The following is a 21544-nucleotide window of genomic DNA, read 5'->3' as shown; positions in this document are numbered from 1 at the left end:
CTGGGTCATCAAAAGTCTCCTCCACCACAGGTGGCTGAAGGAGTTCCCCAACGACCCGAAACAACTACTAAATGACTAAAGACCTTGTAAATTGACAACTCCCAGGATTCCATAGCATTGAGCCAGGGCATTTCAAGTGGTGCTAGACTGCATTAATCTACAGTATAGATGCACCTTGAGGGGCTTTAGCAGAATCTGATGAAGGTTGACTCAACACTGCCAATAATTGAGTGGGTCTTCATCTACACTGCCATATAATGCAGTTATATGGTCAGTGTAGTAAACTCATACAATGCAATTCAATGCAGGGTTGTTGTATGTTTTCCGGGCTGTATGGCCATGTTCCAGAAGTATTCTCTCCTGACGTTTTGCCCACATCTATGGCAGGCATCCTCAGAGGTTGTGAGGGATTGAAACTGCATAATATGGAAGTATATATGGAGCCAGGGAGCATGGACACGTATGATATTGTGAAACTGGGGATGCATTTACACTGTAGAGTTCATGCAGTTTGATACTATTTTAATTGCCATAGCTCAATAATAATAATAATAATAATAATAATAATAATAATAATAATAATAATAATAAGTTTATTTATATCCCGCCTCCATCTCCCCCGAAGGGGACTCGGGGAGGCTTACAGCAAAATCAAAATACAAGCAATGATAAAATATAAAACATCAAAGGACAAAAACAAAAACCAATAAAAATATCTTCTATCTTCTATATATCTATATATATAATAAAAGTGAAATCGGAGTATGTATCAGCGTTTTGATTGGCCTGGCGGAATATGTGCTCGCGTTTTGATTGGCCGCCACTATCCCAGGCCACTGAGACCAACAGGAATGACGGATCTGCACCAAACTTGGCACACTTCATCCCCACGATGCACTTTATGACCTGCTGCCATTTGGGGGAGGATGGACCACAGATGATGAGATTTGCAGTACTTTCAAACACTTTAACTCCCACAGACTACTGCAATGCCCACCAATGATAGAAATGGACCAAACTTGGCACACAGAACTCCTGTCGACCCCTTTACATCCTGATGTATATTGGGACAGGATGGACCAAGGATGATGGAATTTGCAGTACCTTCCCTCACTTCTTGAGACCACAGCAACTGCACAAATCACACAACTGAACCAAACCAGGCACACATATCCCAAATGACACACTTCACATGCTGCAGCAGTTTGACGGAGGGTGGACCAAGGATTATGGGATTTGCAGTACATTCATCCAATTCACCTCCCACAAACCACTGTGATGCCCATGAATGACAAAACTGTATCAAACTTGACACGCAGGTGCAGGGTAGCCCACTTTACATCCTGATAATGCAGTATCCTGATGAGACACTAGCCAACACCGTCTTTTGCAGAGAAGGCTGAAGACCTTTTAAAATGACAGTTTCCATGATTCCATAACATTGACCTATGGCAGTTAAAATGTCAAACTGCATTAATTCTGTGGTGTAGATGTGTTGATAGACCTTGTACAATGCCTGTATTTCAAAAGCATTTCTCCTCACACTCACATTTTCTATTTTCAGATCTACATTTAAAGAAGGAATCCATGAAGCAATCCCTAGACCAGGCATGGGCAAACTGGATGCGGCCCCCTGGGCGCTTGCCTCAGGCCTTCCTCATTTTCCCTGTTCTCTCAGCATTAGGACACTGTGGCCTGCCGCATCCTTATGCAGAAAGGACAGGGGAGGAAGGCATGCAACAGCTGGGAGCCCTCTGGAGCACTCTCAGACACAGCATGTCTTGTTTTCCTCCCAGTATAAGGATGGAGTGAGCAGCCCTGAGTCCTCTTGGGGAGATAGGGCGGGTTATAAATAAAGTTATTATTATAATATTATTATTATGCCCAGAGGACAACCTGACAATGACCCGGGCCCTGCCCCACATCCTCATAGGCTCTCTCCCTCCTGGGCCCATCCTACCCTGAGAGTGCTCGGCTGCCCTCACTCCCAGCCCGGCCCTCTGGGACGGGCCTGCAATGTGGCCCCAGGGCAAAGAAGTTTGCCCATGCTTGCCATAGACCCATTATATGCATCTTGGAAATAATAACACAAGCCTCCTTACAGAATTTTTGCATAATGAGCACAACTAATTTGAATATGTGGAGTGGACTGTGTAGACCAGGGGTCCCCAAACTAAGGCCCGGGGGCCACATGCGGCCCATCGAAGCCATTTATCCGGCCCCTGCGGCAGCAGCTCCCTCCTCCTCCGCCGAGGAAGATGCATGCATTGCGGGGTAGGAGGGAAAGGCACGCACCTTTCCAGTCTCCTCCCTCACCTGGTGCGCGCCTTCCAAAGCTTTGCTTGTTTATAATGGTATTTTAATTATTATTTAATCAACAATTAATTATTAAGGGGTGCTTTGCTAGTTCTTTTGGTGCAGAAAGGCAGAAGGAGGTTGGCCTAAATGGCCCAAGGGGTCTCTTCCAACCCTCTTTATTATTTTTATTATGATATGATTATGATTAACATTGAGGCTGTATTTATTTCTGTTTTGTTTGTTTTTTACTTCAAAATGAGATATGTGCAGTGTGCACTGCATAGGAATTTGTTCAATTTTATATTTTAAAAAACCCCTATAGTCTGGCCCTCCAACAGTCTGCGGGACTGTGAACTGGCCCCCAGTTTAAAAAGTTTGGGTACCCCTGGTGTAAACACTAAATGTTTCTGGTTCTATCTCTCTGTGTAGGGCTCTTCTTCTTAGCTATGATAAGGGTCCCTAGTGCCTCAACCATTGTCTTTAACAAGAATCCTTGTTTTGACTTGGCTCCAATATTACCAACTAAAAGAATATTATAATAAAGATAGGGCAAACGGATTCGAAGATAAAATAACATTGTGGGATGAAATGCTCCCTAAACAAAAGAAGACCATAGCAAGTATTTACAAAATTCTATTACGATGGAGTACAGAATAGGTATCAATTAAACAATGTATGATAAAATGGGCAAGGGATATAGGAAGAACAATTACACTAGATGAATGGGAAATAATCTGGGGGGAAAAGTTAAACTATACATACGCCTACGACCTAAAAGAAAATTAGTTAAAGATGTTTTACCAATGGCATATGACACCGAAGAAAATTACAAAATTTGCAAAAGACAAGAATATCAAATGCTGGAAGTGTGGGAAAAGAGATGGTACCTATCTACGTATGTGATGGTCCTGTGAAAAAATAAAACCCTATTGGAGAGAGATACATAACAAGTGTCAGAAGATTCTAAAAATAAAAATTCCTTTAGTTCCAGAATACTTCCTATTGGGGATGTCCAACATGCAATGGGGAAAGAACGAAGATAAAATATTTACTTATTTAACAACCGCAGCCAGAATAGTGCTTGCCAGACTATGGAAACAAAAAGCAATACCAAATAAAGAGGATTGGATAAAGAAAATATGGGATATAATGAATATGGACCAATTAACCTTTCTACTATCAAGAACTCATAATAAACCAAAGACGATGACAGACTGGATGCCGGTAAAGGATTGGATGAAGAACGAAAAAATTAAAATACAGTAGAGTCTCACTTATCCAACATAAATGGGCCAGCAGAATGTTGGATAAGCGAATATGTTGGATAATAAGGAGAGATTAAGAAAAAGCCTATTAAACATCAAAATAGATTATGATTTTACAAATGAAGCACCAAAACATCATGTTATACAAAAAAATTTGACAGAAAAAGTAGTTCAATACACAGTAATGCTATGTAGTAATTACTGTATTTACGAATTTAGCACCAAAATATCACAATGCATTGAAAACATTGACTACAAAAATGGCTTAGATAATCCAGAACGTTGGATAAGCGAGTGCTGGATAAGTGAGACTCTACTGTACTGATATAATGCCAAATAACAGACCGAGACAAATCAACTATCGAAGACAAATGCAGTAAAGATGGAAAAAAACAAATGAAAACATCATCTGATAAGACACCATTATAGAGAAGAAGGGAAGTCACGAAAAAAAAGACTCCCCACCCCTCATCCCTTTTCCCACCCCTTTTCTCCCCTTTTTCCTATCTTTGTTCTTTTTTTCCCTCTTTCTCCTTTTCTTTCCATTTCCGCTTTGTGCAAATCCTTCCCTCTCCCCCCCCAAGTGGGAGTGGGAGCTGATCCTGACTCCTTGCCTGCTTTTTGTGAGCCTTGTGTGTGGTGTGTAGGTCCAGAAAGCTTGTGTGCATGCCTCCAACCAAGCACCTCTCCTCTAAGGTAGAAGCATCCAGAAAGTGCATGCCTACCTGCAGTTGAGTGCCTCTCCTCTAGCATAAAACAGCTTCAATGCCTAAAATTATGGGAAGGGGAGCTTGGGAAGCCATAATGGGCTGATAGAAAACTTCTGGCACCCCAAAGCGAAAACAGATATCTGCCCTCCCAATTTTGGGAAGCTCCCGAAAAATGGATCTGAGCCCCCACCGAAAGCTGGGACAGGAAAGGGGCAAGGTTTATCCCAAAAGCACATCCCTAGTGCTCACCTTTCAAGTCATCTCCTCATGCTAAATACTTATTCTTGTGATTTACCCAGAACACCATCATTTTAGTCAACCTGCTACTAACTTCAATTTTTTGTTTCTAAAAAAAGTGAGACAATGACAAGCTATGACCAAAGCAAGAAACCTGAACAGCTTTATTTTTTGGCATGTGTTAGAGGAATCTGTCCACTTTCTGAAATCTCTTGATTTTCCCTGAGGATTGTGACTGCCACATGATATCAGAAAATATCTCAGGCTTTTCCCCCCTTTGGTTTTGATTTTTACATTATTCTTCTCCACCCAATGCACATCAGATGTGATTAAATGATAATTTTCCTGCAAGTGCATTTGTTGACTTAGAAGTTGCCATTTGTGTTTATATCTTCATTAAAATAGGAAAGCCGCATGCCATTTGGGGCTTTTGAGAGGATAAGAAGATGTAAATAGTGCTTACAATGATAAATGGAAAATGATACAGTCTAAACTGCATCTGCAGGGTTGAAGATTTTCCAGCTGTGCCCAAAAAGCAGAGCTTGGAAAAGTTACCTTTTAGGACCAGAATCCTCAAAATCTGCCAGCAATGTGGTTATTGTTACAATGCTTTGGAATGATTATCCAAAAATAGTATTTCCAAAATCTTTTTAAAGACAGTCGGAAAAGGCTACTGTGGTCCTTCCACACAGCCATAAAACCCTGAATATCAAGGCAGAAGATGCCACAATATCTGCTTTGAACTGGGTTATCTGAGTCTTCACTGCCATATAATCAAGTTCAATGTGGATTTTATACAGCTATGTGAAAGGGGCCTCAGTCTTCATTAGACCCAATTAACAATCTGTCAGTTCCATTGTTTTATTTTGGTTAAGTATGAGCCCTTCCAAACAGACCCTATATCCCAGGGTATATGAGTCTGCACTGCCAGATAATCTGTGATAACCTGGGATCAGACCCTGGGATACAGGGCCTGTCTGGAAGAGCCCTATAAGACCTATAAATGAAATGTGAGGCAAAGTAACTGTTTTGGGTAGTGATGGGGCAGAGAAGAAATCCCTCTGTAATAAATATAGAAGCAGACAGTTTTAAAGAATTTATTCTCCTGTCAAATTTCTCACTGATCCTTGAAAAGGGAAGTGTTTGATGTAACTTTCAGGAGCTGGTTAGTCTGTAACAGTGGGATCCTGATCAAATTTATTCAGTGGTATGCTCCATTCTCTTATATGAAATGAATACCTAAATAAGCATGTGCATAGGCTTAAGGAAACTTCTTGAGACTGCAGTTCCATAGAAGTGTAAATGGGAGACAGCGGGATTTATTTCTCAAACCACATACACAAGGTTTATCAGAGTATTTTGCAGCACAGAAGTAGTTGGATGGAGTCAGTGGAATGCAGAACATCAGAGACGCTGGTAAAACTATATACAAAGTTTTACTGTAAGCAGTAATAATCAAGACAAACAGACTTGTAGACAATGGACACAGGACTTGACTCTCAGCAGACAGCACTCGACTCAGAACTGAACTGATGTAATCAGTAATGCACACACTTGTGTCTGGACACTCAAGGTCATCACAGCTTCTTAGTAATTAACTCTTTACAGACTATAGTACACTCTGGATAATGCAATCAGTATGCAATACAGGAAAGACACAAATTTCATTTTCATCTATACACAAATCCCACATTAACAAGGTTCTTCTGAATGTGAAATGTCACCAGTGCCAATTGTTTCACTCGGTATTTAGCAGCCACTTTGGCAATTTTAAATTCATCCTTGCTCCATGTATATTGGGTAGATGTGTGCTGAAAGGCCCAGAATTGGAGAAAAAACAAGGCATGTTCACTCTTCACCCAAGAATCAGATTAATTTTTATTAATGTATTTCACTAATTTAATTTAAATTATTTCTGTATCCCCTTCCAACCCACAAAGGCTGTCAAGGTGATGAACAAATCAAAACCAATTTAAACAAAACAAAGAGAGAAACATTTTAAAAACACACTAAAATACTCTTTAAAAACGCCTACAAACAGGCAAAAAATTCTAGAATACAGTTTTGAAACACTTAAAACTGCAATTTCAAACATTGAATGCTATGAGGATCAGCACTGTTTTGGCTGCCGGCTGGAGGCTTAAAAGAGATGGGGCCAACCTAACTTCCTTGGCAGGGCCATAGCCAGAAAAAAATTTCAGGGGATGTTAGAAACTTTTTTTTTTTTTTAGCGAATCATGAGGAGTACTTCCATCATGCAAAATAATTAGAAATCAGGTTCCATCGAAAAACTTCAGTGGACACTCAAGACAGATAAACTTCAGTGGACACTCATGGGAATTTGGTTAATCAGTTAAAATTCATGAGTAAACCACGTTTAAAAAAAAAACCTGAAAATTTTCAGGGCGGTGGGTTTGAACTCTAAACCCTCCCGTTGGCTACAGCCCTGTTTCTTGGGAAGGATGTGTAGTTGTTGTAGGAAGCCAGTATAGTTCTTGCAAGAACAGTGTTATATGGTTTCTAAAATGTACACCGACACCAGTCTGGCTAACACATTTTGCACTAAATGTAGCTTCTGAGCACTTTTCAAGGGCAGCTGCACATAGAGTGCATTACAGTAGTCTAAACAAAAGATAACAAAGGCATAAACACCTTGGCCAGATTTGCCTTATCCAAGAAAGGGTACAGCTGGCGCATCTGTTGAAGTTGGGAAAAGGTACTCTTGGACACTGTACCCAACTGGCTTTCCAGGAATAGTGCTGGGTCCAAGAGCACCCCAAGCTAAAAACCTGTTATTTCAGAGAAAGAGAAAAACCCACCCAGAACAAACTATAATCCCAATCCAAATTCAATATGTCTACTGATCAGCAGCATTTCCATCTTGTCTGGATTATGTCTCTCTCCATTCATATACTTCCAGTTCTTTACTGCATGCAGGCAATGATTCAGCACTACTACAGCTTCCTTGGCATCAGTTGTATAGGAGATATAGAGATGAGTATCATCAGCATGTGTTCATTTCTGGGCACCAAAACTTAAAGGAGATGTTGACAAGCTGTGTCCTGAGGAGGGTGACTAGAATGATCAAGGGTCTGGAGAACAAGCCCTATGAGGAGCGGCTTAATGAGCTGAGCATGTTTAGCCTGCAGAAGAGAAGGCTGAGAAGAAACATGATGGTCATGTATACATATGTGAGGGGAAGTCATAGAGAGGAGGGAGCAAGCTTGTTTTCTGCTGCCCTGGAGACTAGGATGTGGAACAATGGCTTCAAACTACAGGAAACGAGATTTCACCTGAACATTAGGAAGAACTTCCTAACTGTGAGAGTTGTTCAGCAGTGAAACTTGTTGGAAAAATGTTATCCTGCACTGCTTGTCTCTATGGTTAGATAGGAAGCCTAGAAAAAGAGGGACACCTTCCCCAGTTCCATGCATGCTTTGATTAGGCTTTACTATTGTTTCCTCCCTCATGTCCTATTAGGTCAACCCCACCCTTTGATACTTTAGAAATGTGATCTCTCCTAGGGCTTTGATGTAACTTCCCCATAATTTGGCCTTTGGAATGTTTATGGCCCTAGAGAAGAAGCGACCCACGAAGCTTGGTCACCATTCCTGCTTCCTGCTTTGTTCCAGAGAGAGGACGCACTCTGTCCGCTCCTATTTTCCAAGATGTAGCTATCTAGATCTTTGTTATTTTGATCCGTCTATGTGTATTAGAACAGGATTAGATTAGATAGTTAGCTCCAAACCTTTTCTATCCCTCAATGGATTTCCTTTTACCTCAATAAATGCTTTTATACTTTAAAGCTAACTTTGCATTCCTTTGCCTTCTTGAAGACACAGAGGCCTTCCAAAACTCACACCGCGTAAGTCTCACTGCTGCATTTTTACTCTGCTATTTTAATGAGAATTTACCTCATAAAGGGAGTGATTAGAGCTTAACAGCATGTCAATTCCTTATATAGATGGCAAGCTTGTTTTCTGCTACCCTGGAGACTAGGATGTGGAACAATGGCTTCAAACTACAGGAAATGAGATTTCACCTGAACGTTAGGAAGAACTTCATAGAGAGGAGGGAGCAAGCTTGTTTTCTGCTGCCCTGCAGACTAGGATGTGGAACAATGGCTTCAAACTACAGGAAACGAGATTTCACCTGAACATTAGAAGAACTTCCTAACTGTGAGAGTTGTTCAGCAGTGAAACTCTCTGAATGTGGTGGAGGCTCCTTCTTTGGAGACTTTTAAGCAGAGGCTGGATGGCCATTTGTCGGCGGTGCTTTGAATGAGATTTTACTGCGTCTTGGCAGGAGGTTCAACTGGATGGCCCATGAGGTCTCTTCCAAATCTAAGATTCTACTGATGATACCCAACCACAAAGATCTGAGTGATTTACCAAAGTGGTAAATGTTAGGAAGCATAGGGAACAGCATTGGCCTTGTGAAATCCTACAGGGTAATGTCCCAAAGGATGATTAACCAATGCTCAGCACCACCCTTTGGGAACATTCAGTCAAGAAATCACTGGAAAGCAATGCCCGCAAGGGCCATATCAGTCAGAAATCCCAAAGGAATACTATAGTCGATAATTTCAAATGCCTCTGAAAGTTCCAGGAGGACCAATAATGAAGTACTCCCCCGACCATTTCCCAGTATCACCAAGGCTGTTTTGTTCCCATAACCTGGACTGATCCAAACTGGAATGAGTCCAGATAATCTGTTTCATCCCAATAGCATGGAGTTCTGTTGCCTCTGTTTGCCACTATTTGCTGTAGAATCATGCTGAGAAAGGGGAGATTAGAGACTGGCAGATTATGTGTGGACTAGGGTCCAATATTGGCTTTTTCAGTGAAGTTCTTACAATTGTTTCTTTCAGAGTGGTTGTTAGATAGCCTTTTTTCAAAGAAGTATTTATTACCTCTGCCACTCAATTTTACGCCGAGCTACCTCAAAGTCCATATTCTTGCAGTAAAATGAAGAGAAGAAAGCAACCACAACTATGACATTTCCTTATATAGACGGCAATATAGAATAAAAAAATCTTTCTGCCATCTGTAATTTGACTTCACCTTTTGGGGGGAGGAGACAGTCATTAGCTGATTTGAGCTCTATTTAAGATCTATAATTAATAAAAGATGAAGCCTAGTACTTAATTGTTTATAAGAAGTAGAGAATTATCATGCCTAGTTCAGTAGTTGCTTGCTAGCTCTTTTATATATAGTTTTAACTTCTTAAATACCAAAGATAGCAGCCAACTTTAAAAACCAAATTGCTTTATCCTTTACATGAAATATTATATCCTTCAGTGAGCCATGGAATAAATTGTCTGTGTATAAAGATATCAGGAATAGACCAAAACAAAAAACAGCTATTTGTTTCAGTATGTGCCTTCAAGTTGCTTCTAGACTTATGATGGATTTCATTGAATTTTCTTGGACCAGAAGTATGCAAAGATGGGTTTATAAGTTATTTCCTCTGAAATATAGACTACAGTACCTAGTTTATCATCCAAGTACTAACAAGGGGAGCACCTAGGCATGGACAATTTTTTTTGCCCTGGGTTGCATTGCAGGCCGGGCCAGGAAGGTTGGGCCGGGCAGGGTCAGGAGAGAGGGCCAGGCCGGGCCAGGAGGGAGGGTGAAGTGGGCCTGGGAGGAGGCAAGGCTGGGGCGGGTTGGGCCTGGGAGGGGTGGGGTGAGCCCAGGAGGGGGCGGGGTTCTGAAGGGGTAGGGCCAGGTGGATCAACCTCAGAATTTCCTCCCAGCATAAGTATGGGCTGCTCACCCCGTCCTTATGCTGGGAGGAGGGTGAGGATTTGGAGTTCCTTTGGCCCCTGTCTGCCTCTCCCTTCTGCCAGTATCAGGACAGGGCCTCACCTCATCCTGATGGTGGGAGACGGGAGAGGCAGGCGGCAGGCGGGGGGCATTGGAGCTGTCTTGCCCGCTGCCTGCCTTTATCCCTCCCGTGCCAGGCTTCTCTCAGCATCAGGACAAGACCTCACCTTGTCCTGATGCCAGGTGAAGGGAGAGGCAGGCAGGGGCCAAGGGGGCTTTGGATTTCCCTTGGCCCCACCTGCCTTTCAGTCGGGCTGTACTTCTGCTGGTATCAGGATGGGGCCTCGTTTCATCCTGATGTCAGGAGAAGGAAAAGGTAGGTGGGGGCTGAGGGGGCTTGGGAGCTCCCTTGGCCCCCACCTACACCATCAGGACAGGGCCACTTATGGTCGGAGGAGGACCCGAAGAAGGTCTGAGGAAGGCTAAGAGCACTCCAGAGGGCTCCCAGCCGCTGCATGCCTTCCTCCTTCATCTTTTCGGCAAAAGGACGTGGCGGGCCACTGTATCTATATGCCCAGAAGGTGGGGAAAATTTGGAGGGCGCGACATAAGCTCCCAGAGGGCCATATCTGGCCTGCAGGCCTTATTTATTTATTTATTTACAGCATTTATATTCCGCCCTTCTCACCCCGAAGGGGACTCAGGGCGGATCACATTACACATATAGGCAAACATTCAATGCCTTTTAACATAGAACAAAGACAGACAAACATAGGCTCCGAGCGGTCCTCGAACTCATGACCTCCTGGTCAGAGTGATTCATTGCAGTGATTCATTGCAGCTGCTCTCCAGCCTGCGCCACAGCCTGAGCCCAATTTATATTCCGCCCTTCTCACCCCGAAGGGGACTCAGGGCGGATCACATTATGTACATATAGGGCAAACATTCAATGCCTATAAATACATCGAACCGAGACAGAGACAACAGGCAGGCAGACAGACGCAGAGGCAATTTAACTTTCCCCTGAGGGGATGTTCGATTCTGGCCACAGGGGGAGCAGCTGCTTCATCATCCACTCTGATGGCACTTCCTCACTTCATTCCAACATTGTAAATTAGTTAAACTTGCCTCCCCACTTTTATAAGTGGTACCTTATTTCCTACTTGATAGATGCAACTATCTTTCGGGTTGCTAGGTCAGCAACGAGCAGGGGCTATATTTTATTTTTAATTGACGGGTGCTCACCCCGCCATGGGTTGGCCTCGAACTCATGACCTCATGGTCAGAGTGATTTATTGCAGCAGCTGTTTACCAGCCTGCACCACAGCCCGCAGCATTTTAATTGCCATGGGTCATGCTATGGAATCATGGCATTTGCAGTTTGGTGAGGCACCAGCAGCTACCTTATCACACTAGAGCAGTGGTTCTCAACCTGGGGTCCCCAGATGTTTTTGGCCTACAACTCCCAGAATCCCAGCCAGTTTACCAGCTGTTAGAATTTTTGGGAGTTGAAGGCCAAAAACATCTGGAGACCCCAGGTTAAGAACCATTGCACTAGAGCTTCAATCCACTTTAATCTACTTTAAAGACTGCCTCCTGCAGAATTCTGGGGTTTGTATTTTAGGGACGCCCAGGGCCTCTGTGGCTTAGCAGTTTAAAGGTCTCTCCCTAAACTACAAATCCCAGAATTCTACAGGAAGCAGCCACAGAATTTAAAGTGGATTAAAGTGGATAGATGCTTTTGGCAGAGAAGCCCAAAGGCCTTGTAAAATGCTAGCTCCCATGATTCTAAAACTACTATGTTCAGACATGTTTTAATCAAAGGAAGCAAATCTCTTTCGCTCCCCTTCTCCCTCACTCTCTCACACAGTTTTGGAGGACATTACAGTAATGCTAACATGGCTAAACTAATTTCTCAGTGCATTTCTAATAAAATCAGACAATAAGACCCATTTTGAATATTATATGTCAACCTTGAAACTTGTTGAAAAGGTCAAATCTTTTTGGACATTTCCTTCCTTTTAAATTTAAGTTTTACCGAAGCTGCCCTGAAGTCAGCAAAGGAATCCATTGAGAAGCATGCAATTAGAACATCTGCCAAATGCTCTGTAACCATGATATGTAAATCGACAGGCTACATTGATTCTGCTCCAACAAACAACAATTGGGAAGCTTAGAGCAAGGCAAGCAATAGCATTCTGTGGTTTTAATTATATGGTGTGAAACAACTCGCTAGTGGACTTCAGACCTCTCTTCAAGACTATCAGCTGAAGGTAGTTGTTTGCTTGGTTGACTTGCAAGCAGCAGTTCCTGCAAACAATCTTAACACTTCCCAAAACAAAATATGATATGCAAATTCTTTACAACATGGTGCATGTGTGATGCATAGACAGGGCCGTAGCCAGAAAAAAATTTCGGGAGGGGTTTTGAAAATTTCGGGGGGGGGGGGGGTTAACCCCTAGCACACACCCCTCCCCGCTACAAACCTGTCAATATCTGCTTGAGATAGTGCCTGGAGGGACTCTTAATGTTTTGTGTCTCATAGACTTAGCATGGGGATTTGGTTAACCAGTTAAAATTCATGAGTAAACCAGGTTTTTTTATAACCTGAAAAATTTCGGGGGGGGGGGGGGTTGAACCCCTAAAACCACCCCCTCGCTACAGGCCTGTGCATAGATCTCTGCTAGGACTGATAATACAAACTGAGATGTAAGTGTGTGTTTAAGGTGCCATCAGAGAATTTTCAGAAATACTGTATCCCAATTGTTTTCAGGTATTTTCTATAAGGAGTTTTTCAAGACATTTTCCTAAGAGTGCTGCTTGAGAGAATGACATTGCCCACCCTTTGTCTCTCAGGCCCTTATCACACATCCACACCCACACCCACACCTGTGTCATCAGGTGTGCAGGGCGACTCTGTCATCCCATCCTATGCTCCAGCACAGTGACACTTCCCCCATCACATTAGGGACGCATCGTCCAACTGGGGAAGAAGTGTGCTGGCTCCAATGGAATCAGCACAACACGGGAGCCTTCCTATGTTGACAAGGAGGCATCCCAGGGGCCCTTCCAGACAGCCCTATATCCCAGGATCTGATCTCAGGTTTAAACTGAGTCCACACTACCAGATAATCTGGGATAAACTGAAAACCTGGGATCAGGTACTGGGATATAGGGCCTGTCTGGAAGGGCCCTAGGATGCTGGTTGAGGTTGGAGCTTTTGCTGGATGTTGAGGGACGTTGTGCGATGGGCTGCATGCCCATCGTCTCTCATGGCAAGTGTCCTAGGATGCTTAAATTGGTAAGTGTGATGAGGTTCTCAGTGTGACACTCCCCAGGAATCTGGGGAACTGAATCTATCTCTAGCCACCAGTGCCCAAGAAATCTACATTTGCTGCAGTTTGTTTACTTGGCTTTGTGCTTTGGAAATCAGAATGACAAGCTAGGCAGATCTTTAATCTAGATGACAATACTAAATGGAACTCTGCTTTGAACCGTAAAGCTCTCAAGCAATTAAGACACATATAATCTTAGAAAGTATTTCTGTGCTTTCAGTGAACTAACATCCATAATATAGGAGACATCTATTTTAATGGAACATTTTTTAAATTATTATGAATAATTGCCCTCTCCCCTTGATACAATCATTTCCCATGTCAGGTGTTCTCTACATGGTAGATATAATGCAGTTTGACACCACTTTAAATGTAATGCATCAGTACTATGGATTCACTGGAGTTGTAGTTTTTATAGGGTCTTCAGCCTCCTCTACCAAAGAGTGTTGGAATTCCATAGCATTGAGCTATGATAGTTAAAGTGATGCCAAGTTGCATTAATTCTCTAGTGCAGATGTACTATGAGAGGCAGTCTATTGAGTCTGTGGTACAAGTGAGAATAAGATATGATCTACACTTCCTTGCGCTTCTTAGAGAAGAAACAGCTTTAAACCTTCTCAGTTTTAAAGCATGCTAGATGATTTTGGGCAAGCTGTTACAGACACTCCAAGGCTGTTGTGGAGCTAAATGGGATGACCCAATGGATGAAGAGGAAATGTGATAAATGCAAAATAAACATGGCACGGGCAGTCTAATAAAGAAAGCAGCAAATGACAATTTCAGAGGAGAATACATTTTGATGCTTGATATTACAAGCTGTCTCTAGTTTCCATAGTGATTGATTATGCTGCTTGGTGAATAATAGTAGGGAGGCTGATTGAAGATGGTAGATTCCTAGAGATTCTGGGAACTGGATGATGATTTGATATTCATTTCCTGATGTGAAGAGGGAAAAGAGAGGAAAAGGAGGAAGGGATGGAGCAGGGCAGGTAGTGCTTTTCTTGCTCCAATATGAGGACTAAATATAGCTCATGGGGAGCCGTGTATTATTATCTACTCCATCATAGGCTGGATTTACACTGCCATATAATGCATGTTCAAACTACATTATATGGCAGTGTAGATCTAGCCGTACTTGAAGTAAGAATTGCCTTTAGAACCCAAACCTCTTAAAATGTCTCAATTAGATGTCAAATCTGATGACATGCTTTTAATCCCCCTTTGTGTTTGGTGATATGAAAAAGACTGAAATTGGAAATAGAGCCTACTCTTATTGCTGGGCTAATTACCATTCATATTTCAGGATGATACATGGAATTAAAAAGCTATAAAGCCAGCATGGAGTAGAGGTTTAAATGTTAAAACAAAAACTCTAGAGATCAGGGTTTGAAACCCCAGGGCCTCATCACATGGGGCAATTGAAGCATCCTAGGATACTTCTGCCTAGGGCCATAAGTCGGAAAAAAAAATCAGAGGGGGGGGGATTGAAACTTTTTTTGGCAAATCATGAAGAGTAGTTCCATAACACAAAATAATTTAGAAATTGAGCTACATCTATAAACTTCAGTGGACACTCAAGACACATAAACTTCAGTGGACACTCATTGGGATTTGGTTAACCAGTTAAAATTCATGAGTAAACCAGGATTTTTTTTAAACCTAAAAAATTTCAAGGGGGGGGTTGAACCCCTACTCCCCCCCCTTGGCTATAGCCCTGCTTCTGCCCCAGTTCACCCATGGAGCCCCACACTGCCCATCAAATGATGTACGATGTTCTTATGGGGCTCCATGGGCGAACTGGCATGGCAGCGTGGTGGGATGCTGCCACCATCAACATGAAGGCCACCCCATGTTCCATAAGGAACACAGCAGCAATGCTTCCCCACGTGGGATGGGGAAGCATCAGCTGGCAGCCAGGATTCTGGGATTTCCCCACTGCCGCTGCACTGTCGCCATGATTCGTCGTGGAGACAGACAAATCATGGCGCTAGACCTCTCCTAGCCAGTCAGCCATGGGAATCCATTGGGTGACCTTAGACAAGTCACACCCTCTCGACTTTAGAGGAAAGCAAAGACAACCCTTCCTCTAAATGAATCTTGCTAAGAAAACTCTGTGTTGATTTTGCCACAGGGTTGCCATAAGCCAGAAATGACTTTAAGGCATACAACAGCCACTGACCTTAAAATTCTGAGGCCTATTTTTGGCAGGACCTATATTGGATATTGGATTCCACAAGTGCTAAGAGGTAAGACTTCCAGTTGTGTACCCATCTTGGCTTCATCTGGACTCTCCCTTTTTCTTGAGTAGACCTCATTTTAAGCTTCTGTATTATTTCTCGCTCTCAAATCTTCCTCAACAGGGCTCAATGTGAAAAGCAAACCTAACAAGCAGAGTAAAAGCCCCTGAGGATGAGTGGGTTTACACAGAGTCAAAAACAGTTCTCTCTTCTGAACCGTTGCCCAGCCAGGTGGAATGCTTGAACAATTCCATGCAACAAGTAGGCGAGTCAAGGTTTACTCAAGACATGTATGTCTCTTTTTATTTTTCAAGATACGAAAGTTAATCTTGTTTTTCTGCTGAGATATAAAACCACCTTTATTTAGTACCTGTCTTTGTTTAGTACCTGTATTCATAAATGTTTATAATTAGAGCAATGCTTATGAAGAAGTATTGGTTCAGATGTTTGCAGATTGGAAATACAACCTGATCTTTTAAACCATGTTCATTCTGTTGTTTCACTTGGATTTTTGAGGAACACTATATATTTAAATATTTACATCCTGCCTTACAGCCAACAAAGAACTACTTTTTATATTAGTGAGGTGTGCTGGACTGACCTGAAATGAATCTATTTTGATGTGCTGTTCTGATTTTTCCACCCTGTTTGCCACACTTTCTATGGCTCCAGGAAAGTGCAGCACAGCATAGAGCTATGGCAGTTAAAGTGGTGTCAAACTGCGTTAGTTCAACAGTGTAGATGCATAATTCAAATCCACTGGCTTTTTTTGTTTATTTTTTTTTGTCTTGGGAGAAGCATCTTCCCATAATGTAAGGTCTATCTAATCCAGACAGCTGGATAACCAGAGGCCTCCAAGACATTCACTTGTGAGACACACCTACTTACATCCCAGCATTAGATAAAAATGAAGCCATGACTGCTGTCAGCTTATGTTCCTTGTCGACAAACCACTCAGGTGAGGCATCTGAAAGAAGCTTTCACACCACCTTTTTTGTCATATCTAAATGGGCAAAGCTGCCCAGTTAGAAGGGGAGTATATTTCTTCTCCCCATCCCCTCCCCACGCTAATTTTTCTTAATATGTTTGAACAAGAAATGCCAATTGGAAGTGTGATTGCCATGAGCATTTGTCTTATGGTTTGTTATTCTACAGGTGAACAGGTCAAAGGCTGTAACATGAATCAGTGAGCACAAAAAAGAAGAGAGGTGCTAAGTGTGCCTGAAATATGAGCCTGCTGTCATGGGAACAGCAGATGAAAGAAAGAAACTTGGAAGGAGGAGTATTCGTCAGCATGAGAGCACAGCTCAAATATGCTTCTTAAAAATATATAGAAAATATAAATTAATATGGCTGTTAATGCTTCCAAAATAAGAAACAAATACTTGTCCTTTCAACAAGTTTAAATGCTTTACACAAGCACCGCATAACCACCAAATGAAGGAATATTATGCTTGCATTTAGAATGCAATGAAAAAAACAACAGGTAGCAAGTGGGCTGTTCCAATTCACTGTGCACAATGAATTGGAATTTTTTCTTCATCTTATCTAATCCCTCTATAGCTGTCTTTATAAATATTAACTTCCCCCATTTCTTGACTATAGCTTCTGTTGTGATTAATGACTTCCCTTCTAAAATTTGAAAATAACAAAAAGAGCCACTGCTACAGATTGAGTGTCTGAGAGTGAACAAGAGAGATAAAAAAAAAGTTGGTTTGCCATCTGAAAGGGTTCCAGAACTCCAGATGAGAGAGTTGCAATGCATTTCTGTATGCTAGAGTTGGCTCTTAAAGGCCCTCTTCCCCCTGTGTTTAATATTAATATATTAATATTAATATATTAATATTAATATATCCCCTGTGCTTCTTGTCTGGAGAGTTAGATTAGGTATTCATACCTCTTCTCACTCTCAGCACTGGGATGCCACAGGGCTGTGTGTTGAGTCCTCTGCTTTACACCATGTACACATATGATGGCATCCCCATCCACCATAACAATATCATTATCAAATTCACAGTTGATACAACAATGGTGGGGCTTATCTCTGAAGGGGATGAGTCTGCCTATCAGGATAAGGTGGATTGGCCACTTTTGTGGTGCAGGGACAATAATCTGGTTCTTAATATCTAGAAGACCAAGGAGCTCATAGTGGACTACAGAAAGAACAGACCAGAAATCCAGCCCTTGGCCATAAATGGGGACAAAGTGGAGCGAGTAGCCAGTTTTAAGTTTCTGGGTGTCACTGTGAAGGAGGATCTGACCTGGGGTACCCATATGGAAGCATTGATTAAGAGGGCCCAGCAGAGACTGTACTACCTGAGACTTCTAAACAACCAGCAACTGAATGCAGAACTGCTGGTAACTTTCTACCGGTGTGCTATAGAGAGTGTCCTAGCCTACTGCATCTGCGCATGGTTTGGAAACTGCACAGTGGCACAGGCTTATAGCGGGGGGCGGCGGGCGGGGGGGGGGGGGTTAGGGGTTCAAACACACACACACACCCCGAAATTTTTCAGGTTAAAAAAATCTGGTTTACTCATGAATTTTAACTGGTTAACCAAATCCCCATGCTAAATCTATAAGACGCAAAACATTAAGAGTCCCTCCAGGCACTATCTCAAGCAGATATTGACAGGTCTGTAGCCGGGGGAGGGGGTGCTAGGAGTTCAACCCCCCCCCCCCCCCCAAATTTTCAAAACCCGAATTTTTTTTCTGGCTACGGTCCTGGTGGCAGATGGGAAGGTGCTCCAAAGGGTCACCACTTCTGCATAGAGAATCATTGGTTGCCCTCTCCCCTCTTTGGAAGAACTTTATAGGTCCCACAGGCTTATGAAAGCTCAGAGCATTCTTAAGGGTCCATCTCACCCAGCATATTCTTTCTTAAATTATTACAATCTGGCAGACAAAGGCAAGGACAAACAGACTGAGGGACAGGGTTGTTGTATGTTTTCTGGGCTGTTCCAGAAGTATTCTCTCCTGACGTTTTGCCCACATCTATGGCAGGCATCCTCAGAGGTTGTGAGGTACGGAGAAACTAAGCAAGGGAGGTTTATATATATATCTGTGGAAAGTCCAGGGTGAGAGAAGAGCTCTTTGTCAGTTGAAGGCCAGTGTGAATGTTTTAGTTAATCACCTTGATTAGCATTGAAAAGCTTCATCTCAAGGTGTTGTCGAAGGCTTTCATGGCCAGAATCACAGGGTTGTTGTATGTCTTTCGGGCTGTGTGGCCATGTTCCAGAAGCATTCTCTCCTGACGTTTCGCCCACATCTATGGCAGGCATCCTCAGAGGTTGTGAGGTATGGATAAACTAAGTCAGGAAAGGAAAGAATATATATCTGTGTAGAGTCCAAGGTGTGGCAAGAGATTCTATGAACAGAAGGATGGAGTGGCCATGGGGAGCCCTCTCAGCCCAGTAGTAGCAAATTTCTATATGGAATACTTTGAAAAACAGGCCCTAGAAACAGCACCAAAAAAGCCAACTGTTTGGTTCAGATACGTAGATGACACCTTCACAATTTGGAGCCATGGAGAGGAAGAACTCAGCAAGTTCCTGGACCATCTTAACAGCATCCACCCAAACATCCAATTCACCATGGAAAAAGAAAAGGAAGGAAAACTGCCATTTCTAGATGTTCTGGTCATCCGCAAACCCAATCAACAATTGGGCCACACAGTTTACAGAAAACCTACACATACAGATAGATACCTTCATAAAAACTCCAACCATCACCCAAGTCAAAAAAGGAGCACAATCAAAGCCCTGACACACCGTGCACAAAGAATCTGCGAACCTCACCTCCTCCAAGGTGAACTCAACCACCTAAACTGGGCTCTACAGGCCAATGGATACTCCACCACAGACATCGGAAGAGCTGCAAGGCCAAGAACAAGCCATGAGAGTCAAGACAAAGATCCACCCAGAGGAAAGGTGTTCTTACCATACATCAAGGGAACTACTGACCGCATAGGGAAGCTGATGAAGAAGCACAACCTACAAACTATCTACAGACCCACGAAGAAAATCCAACAAATGCTACGGTCAGCGAAGGACAAGAGGGATCCTCTCTCTTCTGCAGGAGTCTACCGGATACCATGCAGCTGTGGACAAGTCTACATAGGGACCACCAAACGCAGCGCCCAAACAAGAGTCAAAGAACATGAAAGGCACTGCAGACTAATTCAACCAGAGAAATCAGCCATAGCAGAGCATTTGATGAACCAGCCTGGACACAGAATACTATTTGAGAACACAAAAATGCTGGACCATTCTAACAACTATCATGTCAGACTACACAGAGAAGCCATTGAAATCCACAAGCATGTGGACAACTTCAACAGAAAGGAAGAAACCATGAAAATGAACAAAATCTGGCTACCAGTATTACAAAACTCCAAAATCAAAACAGTAGATGGGAACCAACACAATGAGGACTTGACTGAACAAAGGATGCCCCCAGGCAAGGGACAAAACATTTCCAGTGCCAATTAGGGTGATTAACTGAAACATTAATGCTGGCTCCCAGTGACAAAGAACTCTTGCCACACCTTGGACTCTACACAGATATATATTCTTTCCTTTCCTGACTTAGTTTATCCATACCTCACAACCTCTGAGGATGCCTGCCATAGATGTGGGCGAAACGTCAGGAGAGAATGCTTCTGGAACATGGCCACACAGCCCGAAAGACATTCATCTCAAGGCTTTTTCAAAGGATGCCCACAGGCAGAAAAAGGCGTGAGATTAAGCTTTTCAATGCTAATCAAGGTGATTAACTAAAACATTCACATTGGCCTTCAACTGACAAAGAGCTCTTCTCTCACCCTGGACTTTCCACAGATATATATAAACCTCCCTTGCTTAGTTTCTCCATACCTCACAACCTCTGAGGATGCCTGCCATAGATGTGGGCAAAATGTCAGGAGAGAATACTTCTGGAACATGGCCATACAGCCTGGAAAACATACAACAACCCTGTGATCCCGGCCATGAAAGCCTTCGACAACAGACTGAGGGACAGCTTTTGTCCAAGTGCTCTGGCTATGTTAAACTACATTGCTTCCCATTAATGTGGCATTGGGGGTTGTGCGCTGTTGTGGGTATATGGAGGGATGGGTGTGTTGTTTTGTGGTGTGTGCTGGGTAAAGCATTTAATTTCATTGTACAACGTATGATGACAATAAAGCTATTCTATTTTAATTTTATCCTGTTCAGGGCAATTTTCATGCCCACTGCCTTATCTCCAAGTGTAGCACTGTCCAACATAAGATCCAGTGCAACTATCTATATATATAAAAGAGTGATGGCATCACGGCAATTCACAAAACAACAAAAGTACCCAACCTCAAAATTTGACAACACAACCCATCATCCACGCCTCAAGGTTGATACAACAAAAAGAAAAGAAAAATAAAGTCTTAATTAGAGGGAGAGCAATAATTTTTTTTATCCAATTGCTGCCAGTTTAGAGGGCTAAGCTCTGCCCACTTGGTTGCCTAGCAACCAAGGGACAGCCAGGTTTCAGTTAGGGGACAGGCAGATTTAGGCCTCACTTAGGCTTCTTCCACAGATTATCAGATTTGCACTGGATTATATGGCAGTGTAGACTCAAGGCCCTTCCACACAGCTATATTTATAATCTTATATTATCTGCTTTGCACTGGATTATCTTGACTCCGCACTACCATATAATCCAC

At 42.7% G+C, this 21544-nt stretch overlaps 1 protein-coding gene and 1 long non-coding RNA gene across 3 annotated transcripts in view; one reads left to right on the top strand and one right to left on the bottom strand.

Annotated features, from left to right (window-relative positions):
• rasgef1a (RasGEF domain family member 1A) overlaps positions 1 to 21544 on the bottom strand; it is a 455191-nt gene that overhangs the window by 119936 nt on the left and 313711 nt on the right. The gene's annotated exons all lie outside the window — the stretch shown is intronic.
• LOC134297672 (uncharacterized) lies at positions 15202 to 16329 on the top strand. The gene is made up of 2 exons (XR_010004495.1): positions 15202 to 15858; positions 15973 to 16329. It is a non-coding gene; the product is annotated as an uncharacterized LOC134297672 (long non-coding RNA).

This window comes from Anolis carolinensis, chromosome 3 (genome assembly GCF_035594765.1).
Source record: "Anolis carolinensis isolate JA03-04 chromosome 3, rAnoCar3.1.pri, whole genome shotgun sequence".
NCBI classification, from domain to species: domain Eukaryota; kingdom Metazoa; phylum Chordata; class Lepidosauria; order Squamata; family Dactyloidae; genus Anolis; species Anolis carolinensis.
This window is presented reverse-complemented; position numbering and strand designations above follow the sequence as displayed.